The sequence below is a fragment of the Cherax quadricarinatus genome, chromosome 32 (assembly GCF_038502225.1).
Source record: "Cherax quadricarinatus isolate ZL_2023a chromosome 32, ASM3850222v1, whole genome shotgun sequence".
NCBI lineage: Eukaryota > Metazoa > Arthropoda > Malacostraca > Decapoda > Parastacidae > Cherax > Cherax quadricarinatus.
Window position 1 is genome coordinate 21,106,065 of NC_091323.1, and position 14,437 is coordinate 21,120,501.

Here is a 14,437-nt window from a genome sequence, read left to right on the forward strand (position 1 = left end):
TCAGTGCTCGGGTCACAGGATAGTGCTAAGGAACATGACATTATTATTATTATTATTATTATTATTATTATTATTATTATATATGCTCTCATTATATTTGATTTTTTATTATATAATCGTAATATTTTTATAGTACTATATAACTGCTTTATTCACAGAGAGTTATACTTAGGAGGCTAACAAAAACATTTTTTTTTTTGGAACATGGTGGTAAAGATGATACTTCCGATGGTCGTGGTGATCTGTGGTAGATCTCTCTCTCTCTCTCTCTCTCTCTCTCTCTCTCTCTCTCTCTCTCTCTCTCTCTCTCTCTCTCTCTCTCTCTCTCTCTCTCTCTCTCGGTCCATGTCTCTGCCGCCTCCCTCTCGTCTATCCCTCAATCTCTCTGTCTCTCCCTTACCTTCTCCAGTAGTAAGGAGAGAGGAAATGGAAGGTTTCCCCTCTTGGTGGAAGTAGTGGATACGTTGGAGAGGGGAAAGAGTAGTCGAGCCTGGGAGGGGACACCAGACGCACGACTTTATATACCGCGTTGAAGAATAACACAGACACAAATTCAACGATCCTGGAAGATAACACAATATAAGAATGCAGAGAGGAGAGTTACTGGATGCGGTGACTGAGACATTAATCTGTTCAAAATAAAGGTCACACAACGAAAATATGCGAAAATTCAACGTAAGAAACAATAACAAAGACACAATTCTGTTGCTGGAACAAAAACCCCCAAAACCCGTAGTGGGAAAATATACCTCAAGACGGATTTTGAGTGCGTCGTGGACTCGTCTCAAGTCACAACAATGGTTCCGAGATTAAAAAAAAAATGAGTTACTCTCGATTGGTAGCGCACTCAGCTCACATACTGAGTGTCTATGGTTTGATCCCCGGCACAGGTGGGAACGCTGGGCAGGCTTCATTACACCTGCTGTCCCTGTTCACTGATGTGGGTGGCAGTACATCTTAGATGGAGCTAGGCTCAGAAATGATTTGAGAAAGGATAACAGCTCTTAGCCTGTAAAACCGATCTGTGTAAAAAAAAGACAATATACTTTAGTAGATTCCGTTTTTATGTAAGCAACTCACACTTCATATCTGATTCATTATCGTTTAAGTTTGCTCTTTTCCACAACACTTCGTGGCAAAAGCTCATTTTTTTGCCAGAAAACTCCCTTTTCTCTCTTATATATATAATCTGAGCCTCACTCTCCGCAGAAGAAAAAAATCATGGATAGTGACAATGCTAGTGCAAGGCTCTTGATCCAAGGAATTGCCTCTACTCTCCCACTTCATTGGATAAAATCTCATTCGCTCATTTTTTCCAGGAGCTGAAAATATGTTAATCTGCATAAAAAAGCCATACTGCATCAATAATTTGCTATATAATCCATGGCATCATACTCTTCGATCCTAAATTCAACCTATCTTATATCTTTTGCAAATCCATATCCAGTACACACACTTTATCCACTCATCAACCTTCCTTCCTTATTCTTCTTTATTTCTCCGTCTTTATACTCTGTATTTTCAATCAAGCAGCGTCCGAGGAGTAGAAGCCAAAAGGGCTTGATTCTGGGAAAGAAAGGGTAACTTCATTTCCCTGGATCAAAAACTTAACCAGCGTGAAGGCAACCCTTTTCACTACCGAAGGGTCTAGCCATGTCGAGACTTGATCGCACATTTTTCTAGCAGTATATCACACCCCTTTATTTGTTAGGTAAGGTTCGTCAAGAAACAGGAGAAGTGTTTCCTGACGCTGGTCTTAGTCAGATGATGACCCGCCACTGGAGCTTTTGGTCATCTGACCGAGGCCTTCCGCTGGCTTACCGGTTCACCCCTTTAAAAATTATGGTCATAATTATAACCATTCTCATATATACCCCTTTATACTTCACACAAAAAAACTACATATATACAGTCTCCGTAAATTCGTCGGGTTACTTTCCTGTCATTCATACGTACATTAACGCACCAACCATTCCAATACCGGCTTACACTGTATTTTCCAAGTATTGTATAATACTTTTTCTTGGCTTATACACTGAAATTTCTGCTTTCGCTTCCTCATTTTCCCATTTAACAACTTCTAATTTCCCCCCCCCCTTCTTCCCTCCCTGCCCTTTTCCTCTCTAAAACACACACACACACACACACACACACACACACACACACACACACACACACACACAAAATTGCGCCAAGGCTTCATCACTTCTCTAACTTGCTTTCTTTCTGCTCTTTGCCAATATTTTTAACCTCTTTTTCGTTCTCTATATTCTCCGCTTTCTCTTATATTTTTGCACTGTGAAAATCCTTCACAGTGTAAAAATATAAGGTGTATTTTTGCTCAACATTCAACAAGCCTACTACACCCACCTGAGTTCAAACATCAACATTCACAAACATTCAAGGAATTTAACTAAAGTTTTATTGAAATAAATTTATTGCGAAGATTAAAAGGTAAATAAAACACGGTCAGTGAGACTTGGAGTTGTTGATACCTTGAAATTCGATTTGGATTTTTTTTGCCAGTTTTCAAAATGTATCAAATTTAAATTCAAAGCTAAAGTGAGCTTGTCGAGTGTTTAGCCGGGAAGAGAGAGCGTGAGAGAGAGAGAGAGAGAGAGAGAGAGAGAGAGAGAGAGAGAGAGAGAGAGAGAAAGAGAGAGAGAGAGAGAGAGAGAAAGAGAGAGAGAGAGAGAGAGAGAGAAAGAGAGAGAGAGAGAGAGAGAGAGAGAGAGAGAGAGAGAGAGAGAGAGAGAGAGAGAGAGAGAGAGAGAGAGAGAGAGAAAGAGAAAGAGAAAGAGAGAGAGAAAGAGAGAGAGAAAGAGAAAGAGAGAGAAAGAGAGAGAAGAGAAAGAGAGAGAGAGAAAGAGAGAGAAGAGAAAGAGAGAGAAAGAGAAAGAGAAAAGAGAGAGAGAGAGAGAGAGAGAGAGAGAGAGAGAGAAAGAAAGAAAGAAAGAAAGAAAGAAAGAGAAAGAGAAAGAGAGAGACAGAGAGAGAGAGACAGAGAGAGACAGACAGAGAGAGAGACAGAGAGAGAGAGAGCTAGCTCTGGAGATTTATCCATATTCTTCCCTGTACCAAGAAGCAGAAAGATGCCTAGTAAACAAATCGACGAAACATACATAAGGGTGTCGCGATAAAATAAAAAATACACAAATTATCTGAAGACTGTTTCTTTACCTGCAATATTTTTTTTCGATCTAGTGGCAAAAAGATTAATTCTTTTTTTTACCATTTTTATCGTTTGTCTCCCCGCCACTTTAATCTCGCTTTTCAAAAATGTCAAAGGTGTTAAAAAGCAGAAACCAGAAGTGAGGTTAAAAATATTCTCCCATAAAAGTGATGCAGTTCACCCCATCTAATTTTTTACTGAAAAGGACGAAAAATAAAAAGGACGAAAAATAAAAGATAAAATTAAAATAAATAGAGGATTTTGGTTCTGTTTTCTATTATTTTTTAACAAGTTAAGCAAAATGAAAAAAAATAGATAGGTTCATTAAGATTCATAATGGGAATAACACTCACACTTAAATTATCTACAACCACACATCAAGTACACTAGCAATAACAACAACAACATTACGCCCACACAAGAACACCAACAATAACACCAACACAACACCCGCACATCAAGAACACTAGCAATACCAAGAACACCAACAATAACAACACCAATATTACAACCACACACCAAGAACACCAACAATAACACCAACACAACACCCGCACATCAAGAACACTAGCAATACCAAGAACACCAACAATAACAACACCAATATTACAACCACACACTAAGAACACCAACAATAACAACAACACTACACCCACACATCAAGAACAATAACAATAACAACAACACTACACCCACACATCAAGAACACCAACAATAACAACAACACTACACCCACACATCAAGAACACCAGCAATACCAACAACACTTACACTACCAGTAACACAGACACCAACCTCATCAGCAATACCAACAACAACAATATCAATACCACGAATAGCAATATCTGGTCGATTCACACTGGTTTAGTGCTTCATGAATTACAAAATGTCTGTAACATCCTTGAACAAGCATCAGCATCCAAAGCATCCCCAGCATGCTCAACATCACCATCAACTTCTGCAATATTTACCTAATGCTCAACACCAGCATCAATATCTGCAGCATCCCCAGCATGCTCAAGATCACCATCAACGTCTGCAATATTCCCTTAATGCTCAGCATCAGCATCACCCCCAACATCCATATCAGTTTCTGCAGTCTCATTTGCAACATTATCAGCAGAGTGAATAATGTATATATAAACAAAGCGCCTCGTCTCGAAGGGCTCATTTCCAGCAGAGTATCAGTTCTCGCTCCTGCAGATGCTGCGCTAAGAGAATGTGGAGCAATCTCCGACGCTTCTCTTAACAACCTGTTTAGCTCTCTGAAAAGAATAAAAACGGGTTTCAACCCTTCTGAACGGGGGTAACGAGAGTCGTATGGCTGCTTCTTTTTCCTTTTGTTTTTCTTGGTAGAAAACATATGTAGTAGAACACTGTTATGTTAGCAGTAGTATGTTGGTCAAAGAAGGTAGATGTAATTTAAGAAGGATACGCTCAGTCATGGTATACTTCATTTTCTTTTTATCTCTTGGTAATGACGCCTCGGCTCGTGTGGTCTTGAAACCTCTACACATGTGCCTACTTTGAGGCTATAAGCTACCTAAGCCTCCAAGGAATGAAGATGTGGATCAAAGGGTTTAGAGAGAAACTCCGGGAAATTTTCTCCGACTGGAGTATTTTTCTCAGATGTGGAAAGAGAATAAAACTCCTTCGCATGCCTCCACAAACAATGTCGCACAGGAAAACTTTCTTTAACCCCTCGGTAGCCTCGTCTACATCGCTAAACTAACAAGGAGAGGGGGGAAAAAATAGGATCTGAAACTATCCAGTCAGGGAAGTTCAGGAGGAGAATGTTCTGGACTCTCTGAACTAATTCAACCTACTTGAAGTAAATATATATTTTTAAGCAGTATTCGTTTTCACGCAGTAAAATGGGTGGTGGAACTGCATCAGTTTTCTCAAAAAATGAAACTTGGTTACTCTTCGTAAAACAATTGTTACTTTTCGCTCTAGGTGCATCGACTACTATGGGACATAAACACTGGCCATTGGATAAATTTGCTATCAGCTAAGAACGCTTAAATCCTGAAAACCTGAAATAAGTGAAATATCAGTGTGTATACACCGAGATACACTTCAGTATAGAGGAAACCGTCTTGGGAATTATTCACAGGAAAGAGCTGAACTCGCGGGAATCATTCTGTGGAAGTGGAATGAGAGATAATTCTCTCTCATTCCACTTAGTACTGTTGAGAAACTTGAACAGACGGTCCGTTCGAGGTAGCTGCCTTGATCTGATCATAATCAAATCAAGGCAACTACCTCGAACGAACCGTCTGGTAAAGTTTCTCAACACTACTAAGTTATGAATATTTATTTCTCGAAGAAATGTAAGTCAGTAAAAGTGAGCAAAACCTTATCTTTAATACTGAATATTCCCACTGTGTTGCGCTACCACATATTTTTTAGTGCAGACAGTAACCCTTCATGTTACAGCTAAAAGATGTTGGTAAACAAACAGGTCTTGTAACCAAAGCTGTTGTTACATGACGCAGGCTAGTGAAACCTGACGCAAGTTGGTGTTACATGATGCATATAACGGAAACTGATGACATCTAACGGAAGCTGGTGGCATAAAACGGAAGCTGGTGGCATATAATGGAAGCTGGTGGCATATAACAGAAGCTGGTGGCATATGACGGAAGCTGATGGCATATGACGGAAGCTGATGGCATATAACAAAACTGGTGGTATATAACGGAAGCTGGTGGCATATAACGAAGCTGGTGGCGCATTAAGGAAGCTGGTGGCATATAACGTAAGCTAGTTGTCTTTAACGGAAGCTGATTCCGTATGCAAGCGCTCTCAGCTGGAAAACACTACAAGTGAAAAATTTACAGTATTAATTCCAGCATGTGCCAGCGGTGGCAAGAAAGCCGAGGAGCTGGAGTTCTCAACCTTACCATTGAGTTCCACGTGAAAACTTTATTTATAATGAAACTTTCGTGTTAACACGCCCTCACTATTAATATTAAGATAATTTAATTAAGGAGATTTCACAACACTTCGTCCAAAAAAAATAACTAGGTTATATACATCAGAGGTGTATTTCCTGGTATATAAATACTAAATTTGCATTAATTAAAACACGATTAACTAGTTTCATTGCTGCTATCATGACTAGTAACGAATTCTCAAATCCCATTTAAATCTCACTCACTTAAACCTTACAGGTCAGGAAATTCAACGAAGGTTTTCAACTCTATTGCCTGGTAATAAATCTCTTGCGTTATATATTAGACTCAAACCAGCTCTTGTCTTTCTTTACATAGTTTACGTTCCATATGAAACATGTACAAATAAGTAAATAACCTACCGAAGGAAATTTATAGCTAAGACAGTCTTGTAGGGTCTTCGTTGTGTCTTCTGGAAGTTCTCTCTTTATAGACTGTTAGCCTAATACAGTTTACAGCGGACACCGGATCTTTCAGTTTCTGTATTAATTAATAAGTTCATGCTAGTTCTTTTCTTTTGTGAGGATTTTAGCTTCTGCCTGAGAATCCAAAAATGCACTCTGTATTCTCTTTATTTAATGGTACGAGTAACGCAATATTCTTGCCTATTAAAAACGGCAAAGAAAAGGTGCAATTAAGAGGAGCATCTGGCGTCTGGGAAAGCTTATTTTTGGTGCTGCTGGTGCTGGGAAGGGTGGGGGGAGTGCTGTTGCTGGGGAGGAGGGTGTTGATGCTGGGTTGGAAGGGGGTTGAAACTGGAAAGGGGTGGTGATGCTGAAGAGGTACTGTAGTTGGGGAATGGGGTGCTGGTGGTGGTGCTGGAGATGCTGATGCTTTTGGTACTGACGGTGCTTGCACTATTGGTGCTGTTGGTGGTGGAGGTGCTTGTGCTGTTGGTGATGGAGGTGCTTGTGTTGTTGGTGGTGGAGGTGCTTGTGTTGTTGGTGGTGGAGGTGCTTGTGTTGGTGGTGGAGGTGCTTGTGTTGTTGGTGGTGGAGGTGCTGGTGGTGTTGGTGGTGGAGGTGCTTGTGTTGTTGGTGGTGGAGGTGCTTGTGTTGTTGGTGGTGGAGGTGCTTGTGTTGTTGGTGGTGGAGGTGCTTGTGTTGTTGGTGGTGGAGGTGCTTGTGTTGTTGGTGGTGGAAGTGCTTGTGTTGTTGGTGGTGGAGGTGCTTGTGTTGTTGGTGGTGGAGGTGCTTGTGTTGTTGGTGGTGGAGGTGCTTGTGTTGTTGGTGGTGGAGGTGCTTGTGTTGTTGGTGGTGGAGGTGCTTGTGTTGTTGGTGATGGAGGTGCTTGTGTTGTTGGTGGTGGAGGTGCTTGTGTTGTTGGTGGTGGAGGTGCTTGTGTTGTTGGTGGTGGAGGTGCTTGTGTTGTTGGTGGTGGAGGTGCTTGTGTTGGTGGTGGAGGTGCTTGTGTTGTTGGTGGTGGAGGTGCTTGTGTTGTTGGTGGTGGAGGTGCTTGTGTTGTTGGTGGTGGAGGTGCTTGTGTTGTTGGTGGTGGAGGTGCTAAGTGAAAGTGTTGCTAGCACTGGAGGAGACGGCAGTTGTTTCTGCTGGAAAGGCTATTGCTGCTGCTGGATCTTCAGCTTCTGTTGCTGCTGTTTATACTATTTTCATTGGTACATTCAAACAGGTGCTTCCGTTGTTGGTGGTGGTGAGTGAAGGCGGTGATAGTGGTCTAGGCAGTGGTGGTGGGACCTCTTGTGGTGATACTGTTACTATTGCTCGAGTTGTTGGTACTGCCGGATCTAATCTTGTTTTTGCGTTACCGCCAATGCCTCTGGTACTGATGGTAGTGTGTTGCTGATACTACTGTTACTACTACTACTACTACTGCTGCTGCTGCTGCTGCTGCTACTACTACTACTACTACTACTACTGCTACTACTGCTGCTACTACTGTTGCTACTGCTGCTGCTTCTCCTCCTTCTCCTCCTCCTCCTGCAGACAGGCTATGCTTCACCCATTTTTACACAGCTCTGACCGTGAGTCTCGTCGCTCGGGCACGTTTTGTATCCTGACGATACGTTCCAGTGACACTAATGAACAAGTCAGCCATAAAAAGGTCTAATATATAACCCTGCTGGACTGGCAGTGAAGACATCAACAACTGGCGGCTATATTTCTCTTCCAGTCATTTATTACCCAGAGGCAAAATATATATTGCACTTCACGGTAGGCGAAATTAAACACAGCTTTAACTGTTTAGATAATGGAACATCCTTAATGAGGAGAATTTCGATCGTGGAAATTATGCAGTAGCAAATGATTATGATGATTTTGCTAATGCTCATCAGTTTTTTATGGCTTAACTTAATTTTTCTCTTCTGTGGGTCTTCACCTTGCTATTTTCTTATTTTTCTCTCCCATACTTTTTTCCTCCTCCATGGTATCCCTTCTTCACCTTTTCCTCGCCCCCTTCTCCCACCCGGCCACACGCACTCCCGCACGACAGATGCTCGTGCGGGTAGATGGGAGGAACATAGGAATAAAGATAACCATATATAAAGTCATTAAAGAACATGAAAGAATAAATAAAGACGATTTCTTAACACCTTCAAAAGGGACAGCAAGAGGCCACACAGTCGAAAATTAAAAAATCTTTGTCAAAACATGATACAAGAATTTCTTATTTCACAGACTGCTGAACCAATGAATTTAAAGGGAAAGCAGTAAGTGCTACAACGACTGAAAATTAAAAAAAAATGGGGAAAAAGTTATCGAAGACGGGATACCACGAGTATAATTTTGCTTTGTAGGTAATATTCTCATATTCTCTCTCTCCCACTCTCTTTCTCTCTCTCAAAAACACGTTAAATTGCCTCGTTGACCACAAAGTTCTATATTACAGTAAGTTCTTAAAATATTTCTCGCAGATCCACCAACTTGGTCATCAAAGACTGAGGCTCCTTTTTTCCCCGTATCACTCTGCTTATTACCTCGTCTGCCTGTCTTTGTTGCTCGTGTCTAAACCTTCTCCCAAATGCCTAGACTCTGTAATCCTTGTCTTATCTCTTCAACCATTCCGTCAGCTTTTCCTCTACCAATCTTCCTTTTTATACTTCCGCATTCTCCCCCATTTTCATACATTTCTACCTATTCTTTCCTACTAAACTGTCTACATTCTTTCCTTCCTATCTCCTCCAATCTGTTCTTTCCTTAATTATTAAATGGTAGATGCTCATACCTCACACTCACCTTCCACCGTTTCACCACATTGGACTGAAGACGCCACTAGTTGGCGAAACGTTTCCAGATTAAAGATACTAAAGTGTTGTAAAAGTGTCTTATTTATCAACTTGTCGGTTCTCTAAACTATTCATTCAATGATCAACTGCCTAAAATCTTTTACTGAAGAAAGTCAGTAAATTAGTCAGACAGGACCGGCCACTCATAAATGCATGCTGAGTATAAATCAAATTATGCTCATCAAGATGGTTTCTTATAATATCAGCTATAATTGACTGTAGCAAATTGCCTGCAGTTGAGGGCGATAAATTGATAGTAATGAGTTAGACCCCTGCTTTAAAAAATAGTAATTAGATTAGCCATATAGGAATTACATTAACTATTTAGGAATTACATTACCCTTCAAGAACTTGACATAATGAATTCAAATCCGATAAGGTTAGATTTATAAAGGCTAGAGGAAAATTATTATTTTTTTTATTATCACACTGGCCGATTCCCACCAAGGCAGGGTGGCCCGAAAAAGAAAAACTTTCACCATCATTCACTCCATCACTGTCTTGCCAGAAGGGTGCTTTACACTACAGTTTTTAAACTGCAACATTAACACCCCTCCTTCAGAGTGCAGGCACTGTACTTCCCATCTCCAGGACTCAAGTCCGGCCTGCTGGTTTCCCTGAACCCCTTCATAAATGTTACTTTGCTCACACTCCAACAGCACGTCAAGTATTAAAAACCATTTGTCTCCATTCACTCCTATCAAACACGCTCACGCATGCCTGCTGGAAGTCCAAGCCCCTCGCACACAAAACCTCCTTTACCCCGTCCCTCCAACCTTTCCTAGGCCGACCCTTACCCCGCCTTCCTTCCACTACAGACTGATACACTCTTGAAGTCATTCTGTTTCGCTCCATTCTCTCTACATGTCCGAACCACCTCTTATGAGTTAATATTATTCTATTATGTTTTGCCTAATATAATTTTATTTTCTATTGAATTAATATCATTGATTAAATATCGAACAACAACAACAACAACAAAAAAAAAAATAACACAAACAAAGATTTGAAGTTAAAAAAAATACGGGACACAGTTGATGCCTCAGTGAGGATGTGCTGAAGAATATTGGAAAAGAATATCGGAAAAGGAAGAGGGGGAAGAGAAGTAGGAAAGTAATAAGAGGAGAAACTTAATGAAGAAGAGTTAAGAGAAAAGAAAGAGGAGGGAACTAAGATATAAAGAAATGAACTGACTGAAGTAGGAAGTGATGAATAAGAGAATTAATGGAAAGGACAAGAGGGAGAATGAAAGGGAGGAAATGAAGGGAATATGAATTAATAGAATGTTAAGAGAGAGAGAGAGAGAGAGAGAGAGAGAGAGAGAGGAGGGTGATTATTGTTAACAAGCCAAATGTTTTGTAAACAATATGTAAACCAATGAGGATGAGAGAGAATCTCAATGATTATACTGGAATCTGAGTAAAAGTTATTCCAGTTTCAGCATAAAGTGATAACAAGTGTCCTCAAGCGTCGTCAATCACCTCCACACAGTTTGGCAACTAGTTGCTAACTTCACCAATCCCCGAATCCTCTTCAGCCACCCATTTCACCATTCCCCGAATCCTCGTTAGCCAACCCACTTCCCCAATCCCCGAATCCTCGTTAGCCACCCCACTTCCCCAGTCGCCGAATCATCGTTAGCTACCCCACTTCTAATCCCCGAATCCTCGTTAGCCACCCCACTTCCCCAGTCGCCGAATCCTCGTTAGCCACCCCACTTCCCCAGTCGCCGAATCATCGTTAGCTACCCCACTTCTAATCCCCGAATCCTCGTTAGCCACCCCACTTCCCCAGTCGCCGAATCCTCGTTAGCCACCCCACTTCCCCAGTCGCCGAATCATCGTTAGCTACCCCACTTCTAATCCCCGAATCCTCGTTAGCCACCCCACTTCCCCAGTCGCCGAATCCTCGGTAGCCACCCCACTTCCCCAGTCGCCGAATCATCGTTAGCTACCCCACTTCTAATCCCCGAATCCTCGTTAGCCACCCCACTTCCCCAGTCGCCGAATCCTCGTTAGCCACCCCACTTCCCCAGTCGCCGAATCATCGTTAGCTACCCCACTTCTAATCCCCGAATCCTCGTTAGCCACCCCACTTCCCCAGTCGCCGAATCCTCGTTAGCCACCCCACTTCCCCAGTCGCCGAATCATCGTTAGCTACCCCACTTCTAATCCCCGAATCCTCGTTAGCCACCCCAATTCCCCAGTCGCCGAATCCTCGTTAGCCACCCCACTTCCCCAGTCGCCGAATCATCGTTAGCTACCCCACTTCTAATCCCCGAATCCTCGTTAGCCACCCCACTTCCCCAGTCGCCGAATCCTCGTTAGCCACCCCACTTCCCCAGTCGCCGAATCATCGTTAGCTACCCCACTTCTAATCCCCGAATCCTCGTTAGCCACCCCACTTCCCCAGTCGCCGAATCATCGTTAGCCACCCCACTTCTCAATCCCCGAATCCTCACAGTGAGGACCTTTTCTTTACGCTAATTTCATCAACATGGTTTTCGTCTTCAACCAAGACTCTTCATCGCGCTCCCAACACTCCCTTCTCGCTTTAATTTCATTCTCCTGTTCATCTCCTTCTGTTTCCTTCTATCTTTTTTTATTACAATTTCATTGTAATTTCCCACTCTCTCTCTCTCGCACAAACCCTTTCATTCTCTCTCCCACTCTCAGTTAACGAGTTTCCCCTGAATTCTTTCGTATACATTACCTTATTCGGACTCCAAAAGCGTGGCAAATAGTGAAAAAACACTTTTCTTCACTAACACTATCACGGGGTCAGGAGCTATGATTCGCCCCTGCAACCACATATAGGTGAGTACATGCCTACTGGATGCACAAGCCCCTACCAATAAAAACCTCCATCACACACACTGCTTCCACTCTTAACTTGGAATCTCAGCCCTTTGTTTTTTACCAAAGATTTATAGGCCATTTTGGTCAACCTGTTCTTCTCTATCCTTTCTAAATGATCAATCTCTGCAATCCTTTCTCCGCAGTATAAATTTTAAATTTCCTTAGTATCAGAATAATATTTACACACACACACACACACAACTGTCAGTCACCACAATGCTGTCACTCATAAGAGATCAGCCATTCACTTCTATGTGGCTAGTAAACTGATATAAAAAAATCTCGTTCTTATCCAGCTGTCTCTCCATGGCGAGGCAAGCCATGAACTGCGGACTGACAGAAAGCAAGACTAAAAATACAGGAAGTTGAGCCTGCTCTGAGAGCAGTGGATACTACTATGAGAGCAGTGGACACTACTATGAGAGCAGTGGATACTGATTTGAGAGCAGTATCGCTACTAACCTGGAATCTACAAAACACTAGAATAACCCAACACAAGGGAACACTAATGCTCTCATGGACTGCAGGGTGAATGTAGGTGAAGTGAGGAGACAAAAGTCGCATGTCCCAAAGAGAGAAAAGGTGGAAACAAAAGGGAAACTCCTAAGAATGAAGGGGGAAGACGGCAATGACGAAACAGAAAAAAAATAAAGATAATTCCTCACTAGAAGGCGCCACATACGGACCCTCCCCCTGGCTTCAAGACCTTAATTAACAGTCGGGGACCACAGTCACACAAATCAAATCGACATTATCCTCCCTTTTCCTCTACACATTTACTTTTTTTTAACAACCCCATTTGTAAATATATTCATTAAACACTATTCATAACATCATATACCTCTGTGTAAAGCAAACTGGTACTGGAAAATTGCATCCTTATGGCTATTACATTCCCTATCTTCATAAAACTAGGCTTCTTTTATTAGCCTCACAGATCCATACTAACACATGCCTTTCCTAAATCCATAAAGGCACCAAACATCTTTACCCAAGTATTATTCACTTCTATACTTCAACGTTAACAACTGATCATATCCTCTACCCTTAATGTATTCTTATCATTCTGCAATCCTAATTTCTGTTTAACACACAATTTCTTCAGTTCATTTTTCATAAACTACTTAGAATACTAGATACGCTTACTGTATTGGTCAAATCTTTTACACTCTGGTCCCATTCCTTCTTACACAAAAAAACTATTCATGATTTGTGTTAATCTTAAGGTTCCTCTCCCTCAGCTCTCTTGTTTATAAATAAATAGAAATAAATAAAATTTTCTCGAAAGCTATCTTATACTTGCTTTCTTTGTCTGTATTAATTCCAACTGTACTGACTGTTTGTCTTACACACTTTACACACTTTCACATTAACATTCGGCATTTTCTAGTCTTTGAAGATCTTATTCCTCTGCTAAGTCACCGTCGCCATTTTATCAATTTTATCTCGACTCGCAAAAAGTTCTTTAGTTCTCTCACACGCCTTGCATGTTGTTAGTTGTAGCCGGGCCTCGTGTGACTACGGAGGCTGGCAAATATAATCCACTTGTGTAATAAAATCGTAAATGCGTGAATGCATTCCTTGATGTATCGTAGGAAGCTGTTGCGGGTTGTTGTTAAACTGTGATCGGTATGGGGAAACGTATTGAGCTATCATAGTCTTAATTAGATCGGCCTTTATGTTCACTGGTGGGTTGGTAGAAGGATGATCATCTTGTACAACTAGAGAGGCACCACTCTCAACATCCTCTCAGGATCAGTAACACCTCTCCTAACCTTCTGAGGTGCTACCTCACTGGATGAGATGATGAGGTAACAACTTACTGGGCGGGTTGTTACCTTCTCTGAGTGAGATATTACCTCAGTGTTTAATGTAAGAAATATGTTTTTCTTGCCTATTGAAGATGTGTGTGTAAGCACCTGCAACCGCTCAGGTATCAATTTCCATTCTCAATGAGGTATTTTTGCTTTATATATATATGAATATAATGGCGTGCCGAGCAGGTAAAACTTGCGATTTTGGCTTAAATAGCAGCTCTCTTCCTGCCGAATAAGGCAAGTGAAAAATTGTGTATGCAATAATTTCGCAAAAATCATTCTTAACCTAACGAAAAAAAAATATAGTTCACAGAGTTTGTTTGTTATTAAATTACTGTAAACTTATTTTAAATATATTTAGTTGGAATATGATAAATTAAACTGCACTT

General features: G+C 41.3%; 1 long non-coding RNA gene across 1 annotated transcript in view; it reads right to left on the reverse strand.

The window, feature by feature from the left end:
* Positions 1 to 343: 343 nt before the first annotated feature.
* LOC138853528 (uncharacterized) overlaps positions 344 to 14,437 on the reverse strand; it is a 66,488-nt gene continuing 52,394 nt past the window's right edge. Inside the window, exon 3 of the long non-coding RNA XR_011392703.1 lies at positions 344 to 562. This is a non-coding gene — a long non-coding RNA (uncharacterized lncRNA). The remainder of the gene's footprint in view (positions 563 to 14,437) is intronic.